Here is a 6,854-nt window from a genome sequence, read left to right as displayed (position 1 = left end):
TGTGTATTTCTCAAGCTATAGCATATATTGAATCTTTTAACTTAGATTCATAGTGTATGGCCTGCTAATAAAATGTTATCAATTTAATACCAGACATAATATATACTGAGTAAAATCAGGCTTCTGTTTTGAGGAGAGGTCTATGAGAAGTTGAATGTATCCTTCTTATTGATACCTGGTATCGTTTCTACAGCAGTTGAATAGGACCTCATAAATAAAGCAGTGCCATGTTATCTTGATGGATGTCAGATTCCTAATATATTAAGTAATATTATTTAAAGCCTCACCCACTGTGATTAAGTATTCTTGGAGGAGAGCAATTATGCATATATCACAACAATGGGGACAACAAGTGTATATTTATAATCTAAAACCATTCCGGTTAGAGAAAATATATATGCTGTGTGATGTTTTCAAGAAATCCCAAGATCGTGTATAAACTGCTTTAGTCCTTATACTTACTTTAAAGTTGGGAGTTAAAAAACAATTTGATTATGTTATAATAATAATAGCTAGAAGCCTTTTGAAAGATCAAAAATCACAAACCATTTATTCGATCACTGAGCTCCTAGGTGCCAGGTGTGATGGCAGTGCTTAGACACTCTTGTGGACACCAAGAACAAGATTCTGGTTCTCCAGGACTAGTTGCGTGGAGACAGAAGTACCAACAAGAGTGCTGAAGACCTCAGTCCCTAATTCCTAGCATAAGCTGTGTAGATCCTAGTATTGAGGAATGTGCAGGACTGGTGGGTGGGAAGTACTTGGGGGCTGGGTGATCACTTACAAAAGGAGAGAAGGATAAGAAATACATCATGAGAGAAAGGGAGACTCTAAGCCTGTCACTCGGCATTTCCTTCTTGCCAGCTCCCACAGACGTATGCCCACTGGGCTGAAAAAAGACCAATATTAAATGTAGTTCTTGGGAGACTTCCCTTGTGGTCCAGAGGCTAAGGCTCTGTGCTCCCAATGCAGGGGGCCCAGGTTCGATCCCTGGTCAGGGAACTAGATCCCACATGCCGCAACTAAGAGTTCTCATGGCTCAATGAAGATCGAAGATCCTGTGTGTCACTACTAACACCCAGCGTGGCCAAATGAATAAGTAAAATATTTTTAAAAAATTAGTTCTCTAAGATGTCTTGACCTATAAGAGCACAACAGGGTAGCCTGTGAAACAGAGTAGATCCGAAGTGCTTTGGGGGAGCTCACAGGAGTATGGAATGGATAGAGTGGAAAATTGAATATGATAATCAAATTTACAGAAATAATTTCAATGAACATGTTGCCATACAGAGGTAAATGTGAAGTGCTATATATAGAGAAAAGAGAACAAAAAGAATCCTGTCCTTAACATTTGTAGATGTCTTCATGAAAGAGGTGATGTGAGTTGCTCTTGAAAAAAAAATGTGAGTTTTTCAGGTACAGCAGAGGAGCCAAAGAATTCCTGAATTTGGAAGAGAAGGCACAGACAGAGCCAAGGCACCAGAGTCAGATGGCATAGAAAGGGACATGGCTGGGATACAGGCTTCAGGAGGGTGTGAAAAAGGAAATTCTTTTAGGAGCTGAGTCCAAGAGAAGGAGAAGCAAGATGGGATCCAGGGCAGAAATTGACCAAGGCATGTGACTACAGGTATAGGTAAGTATGTGGAATGAAAGGTGGGATGTTGAAATGATTTTCATCTGATTGCATCTATATTTCTCTGTGAAATATATGACAAGGTCTTCGGCTGAGAGTTAGGTGGGAGTGGCTGTTGGAGATTTGAGAATTGAAGAGAAAGTGCATAATAGTCGTCTTGGGAGTAGGTTAATGAATGTACTAGGGAAGTTTAGTTGTCAGATAGTGTTGAGTGCTCATTGAAGATTTTTGGTCATAAATTTGCAATGGTTCCTAATGGCATGGTTTGTGGGCTTTCCTCCAGTAACATTCAGCTGCTCGAGTACAGGGATGTAGCAAGCACTTAGTTGAGTTTAAGAAGACTTGGGGTTTCACCAGGAAAGTACAATAGAGGGAGATGAGGCAAGGTAGTTAAGAATGTTTGAAAATGGAATGAAATGTGGAGTTGAGGGTAGGTAATAGGATCTGTGAGGACTTGAGGAAGTGGAGGACAGTGAACATGTGGCTGGGTCAGTGGACTGGCAGTCTCAAAGGAGTGAGTCGGAAGGATGGGACATGATGATCAAGGAGTGCTTTGTTTGAGTTTTCAGAGTGTTTCTATCCTAGTATATGTCAGGCACTATTCTGGGGACAGAGGATGTCATGATGAATGGAACAGGTATCCATGACATGTGTAAGCTGTGGCAGAAAACTGACAGTAAGCAAATGGACAACTAAACCTCACTGTATAATGTGTCAGATGATGATGAATACTAGGGACACAAATAAGGCAGAGAAGGAAAATGGGGAGTATTTAGGGAGGTCCTTGCAGTTAAAATAGGACATGGAAGGCTTTGCTATGAAGGTGATATTTGAGCAGAGGATGGAAGGAAGGGGAAGAACACATAGCAGTATCTCAGGGGAATACAGTCCAGGTGGAATGACAGCAGATAATGAGGACGCTGAAGTGACAACATCCCTGGTGGTTGAGGGAGCATCAAGGAGGGCAGTGGCTAGGATGAAGTGGCCAAGAGGAAAAGCATAGAGAGGAAGTCAGAGGGATGATGGTGGTGAGGGTGAGGGTCAGATCTCATGGAGCCTTGTACCAGAATGAGGAGGGCTTTGTAGGTCATTGCAAAGGTTTAGCTTTTGTCTTGAGTAAGATAGGAAGCCATTGGATGGTTTGGCACCGAGATGAGACTTACCCTTAAAAGGATCACTATACCTGCTGTGTTGAGAGGATAGAGAAGGGGGACAAGGACAGAGGGAGGGAGAACAACTGGGAACCTACTGCAATAATCTCAGTGAAAGATAGTGGTGTTTTTGAGTGGTAGTGCTGGAGATGATAAGTTGTCAGAATCTGGATACACTGTAGCAGTAGAACAAAGAGGGTTTGCCCATGGGTTGGATGTGGGTTGCACGTGAGAGAGAAAGAAGAATCAAAGGAGACTCTCAGAATTGTGGCCTAAGGCACTGAAAGGTTAGAATGGATATTTACACAGGTGGCCAAAACTGTGGTTGAAGATCAGATTTAATTTTGACTATGTCAGGGTTGAGATTCCTCTTAGATTTGTGAGCAGACATGTGGAACAAGTAATTGGGTAGACAGGACTAGAGTTCAAAATCCTGAACTCTGATTCAGTTATCTTTTATCCAGAAGGTAAAAATTTGGAAGATATCCCAAGCTATGCGACTGTGTAAGATCTGTGAGAGAATGTGTGTAGAGGAGAGAAGAGGCTGAAAAATCTGAGGGGCCTTCCTGTTTTTAGAGGTCAGGGAGCTGAGGAAGAATCAGCAAAGGTTACTGAGAAGAAGTGTCCAGCACTGTAGGAGGAAAATAAGGACAGAGTGGTGAGGGCCTGGGAGATAAGGGTGTAATTATTGGCAATGACAAGGTCTAGGGTATGATGATGTGAGTAGGTGACTGAGATGAGGAGGGGGGAAGATCTTAGGGAGGACGGAGAGCCAAGTGTCAGGATGTCGGGTGACTCTAGGGTTGGTGACAGGATTGTGATGGAGAGGTAGGCAGTAACCCATGTATTGACATCCACCTGTGACTCCACTGACCAGGCAGGAAGGGGAGGACTTCAGAGGTGGTAAAGTTTGATGATTTGCTTCCAAAAAGCTAGGATTTTTGAATGAGGAAGGACCGACATCCGAGAAGTTACAAAGGGGAGCCAGGTAGACGCTTGCTCCTCTCCCTGGCCTTGAGGTACTTGGGGAACAGGAGATACACAGTCTTTAGCTGAGAGGATGGCTGGAAGTAGGATCCCCGAGGGGCAGCCTGGCTCCCTTTAGCAGGAAGAGGCATTTAGAAATGGAAGAAGCTGTGGGCCAGTTTGCTGATGACAATCAGTTCCTAGGAACAGAGTGGAAGGGTTTGGGAGGAGAGGAGGGTTTGGGGTTGGGGTTAGGATTGGGCGATACTTAGATGGTGAGGGATGATTTGTTGGTGACCAAGGTGAAAGTGAAAGCTGAGGGGGGAGAGTGGGGGGTGGGGATGCTGGCTGTGAGGCATTTGGGGTTGGTGCAGAGCACCAAGGGCCGGAGGTCCAGCCTAAGGCTGAAGATGCTATGGCAGCCGGGAAAACAAGATGATTGAAGACCAGCCTGAGGCTGGTCACACCAGGATGGATAAGGTGGTGGAGAGGAGAGTAAATCTCTCTAGGATGACTAATTATAATAATGCTATAGTCATCATCATTGAGGGAAATTTATCAACAACTAGGCCAAAGACTTAGTGAAGTTTATCTGCAACTGGGCCAAAGAGTGATGAATTACTTTTCATCCCAACCCACTGACTATACTTGTAAGCGTTGACAAACAAACACCAAACTTTTGCTGATGAAATGAAGAGACGCTGGAGAAATCTGGAAAAGAAAGATATGAGCCTTTTATAATTCCAGGAAATAGCCAAATCATTCTTACATTTGGGAGTGTGGGGTAAAAAGTCAGAGTTCAAGGAGTCATTATCATAATTCCAGCTTGGGAAGTTTTGTCTGCCCCAAATCCACCCTTTCATTGAATATAAGGATCTAAAGGCTGCAAATGATTTTTCTGTGCCATCAATTCATTATTATTTTTAAGAAAATGAAAATCACTGTGATTCATACTGAAACACAGACACACATATATCCACATACAAACCCACAGTATAATCTGGCCGAATAACCACATGTACAACCTCATTTGAGGCATAAAAGACTTGTTTTGAGGGTAGAATGAGATAATGCATTATCCCTAGGGCTGTCACTGAGTAAGACTGTAATGAACGTTTCCACATTACTTTCTTTCTTGCATCTTCAAATAGAACAAATGGCTTAATGATTTGGAGTGAGTCAGTTTAAGAAATTAGGTGTCTTTCCCACTAACCATGGATTTCTCAGGGACAAATGTTCATATTCGTATCTTAAGTGCCTAGAATAGTGCCTGGTACACAGTAGTCATTCAGTGAGTGTTTCTTGGGATGAAGCAGAATCTGCTCCCTGAACATTACCACAGCTATTCCCATGTTCACTTTCCAGATATGTTCCCAAACAATTTACTAAGGGTTCCTACAGCCAATGAAACATACATTTTACCAATCCCGTTCATGAAAGGAAATCATCTTGGACATATGTCTTCAATGAATTAGTGTTTATTAAATACTGATTATTATTATCCAACATCTGAGTCAAAGTGTAGGCAGTAGCTCCAGTCTACACATAGTAATCTGAATTAAAATAACAGTATTTTGTTGTGCTGACATCTGTGATGTTAGGGACATAAATACATACGGTGTGGCTCAGGTGATACAGGGAGAGCAATGGTTAAAAGGCAAGGGACTTGGCTGCCTTAGTGAGATGGGGATGGGGAGTTTAGGTGGAAGGTGCTCATCATGGGAAAGGTAATAAGTTCTTCCAGACAAACTGTAGAATACACACATTCAGAGAGCCTGCTTAGAGAGAAAAGAAAGCTCCAAGCCCACAGCAACAGAAAAAGAAGTCCTTCCTAGTTCAGTACCTGGAGCAATGTCTGCCAAAGAAGATGCTGTAGACTGAATATTTCATCTTCCCCAAATGCAAATGTTGAAACTTAATCCCTAATGTGATGGTATTTGGAGGTGGGGCATATGGGAGGTGATTAGGTCAAGAGGGTGGAGCCTTCACACATGGAGTTAGTGCCCTTAAGAGGCCCCAGATAGCTCCCTTGCCCCTTCTGCTGTTTAAGAACACAGTGAAAAGACAGCCAATTATGAGCCAAGAAGTTGTCCCTCATCAGGCATCAAATCTGCTGATGCCTTGATCTTGGACTTCTCAGCCTCCAGAACTGTGAAAAATAAATGTTTGCTGTTTATAAGCCACCCTGTCTATAGTATTCTGTTATAGTAGCCCAAACAGGCTAAGACAGCATTAGAGCAAATCTTATGTTTAAGTGTAGTTGGTAAATAGACATCCTTTACTTGGACTTGAAGCCACTAGAGTCAGAGACCGAGAATTTCCTTCAAATCCTAATAGAGCTGTAATGTAGAGAAACCTCAGGGCTGAGAGCAGTGCTGGATGCATAAGAGCACATCAAAGGAGCTTGATTCAACAAAGGCCTCAGGACAGGACCAGGCAAGAGCATTTCACAGATGCTAATGATGTCTATTTGTCCCTGGTGAGGAGGAACTGGGAACAATGATTAGAATCTCACCATTGAGTCTTGTTGATACACTTGGACAGGTGTGCGTGCGTGCACGCTAAGTTGCTTCAGTCGTGCCCAACTCTTCGCGACCCTATGAACTGTAGCCTGCCAGACTCTTCTTTCCATGGGATACTCCAGGCAAGGATACTGGAGTGGGTTGCCATGCCCTCCTCCAGGGGATCTTTCCAACCCAGGGATTGAAAGTGCATCTCTATGTCTCCTGCATTGGCAGGCAGGTTCTTTACCACTAGCACCACCTGGAAAGCCCCGCACCTGGGCACAAAAGTTAATTATTTACTGTTCTTATTTTAAAATTCTACCAGCCATTTCCTAACAATCATATTCTTTTATTTTTTTCCCCTGAAATTTTCAGTTAAAGAACTTTATCAGATCGTGTAGCAGAATGTCTTTATGCTCAAGTGATAGATGCTGAACAGTTTAGAGATGAAATGTCAGGATTTTTGCAGATTACTTCCAAGTCATGCACATACATAGAGGAAGCAAGTATGACACTACCTTTTGAATTGTAACTCTCTTCTTCAAGCTTTTTTGTTTTTTTAAAAAATAGGTTTAAAAATCTCGTACTAAAAAGTTAGAG

The sequence above is a fragment of the Giraffa tippelskirchi genome, chromosome 3 (assembly GCF_054371585.1).
Source record: "Giraffa tippelskirchi isolate mGirTip1 chromosome 3, T2T-mGirTip1v1.2.pri, whole genome shotgun sequence".
In the NCBI taxonomy this organism is placed as follows: domain Eukaryota; kingdom Metazoa; phylum Chordata; class Mammalia; order Artiodactyla; family Giraffidae; genus Giraffa; species Giraffa tippelskirchi.
This window is presented reverse-complemented; position numbering follows the sequence as displayed.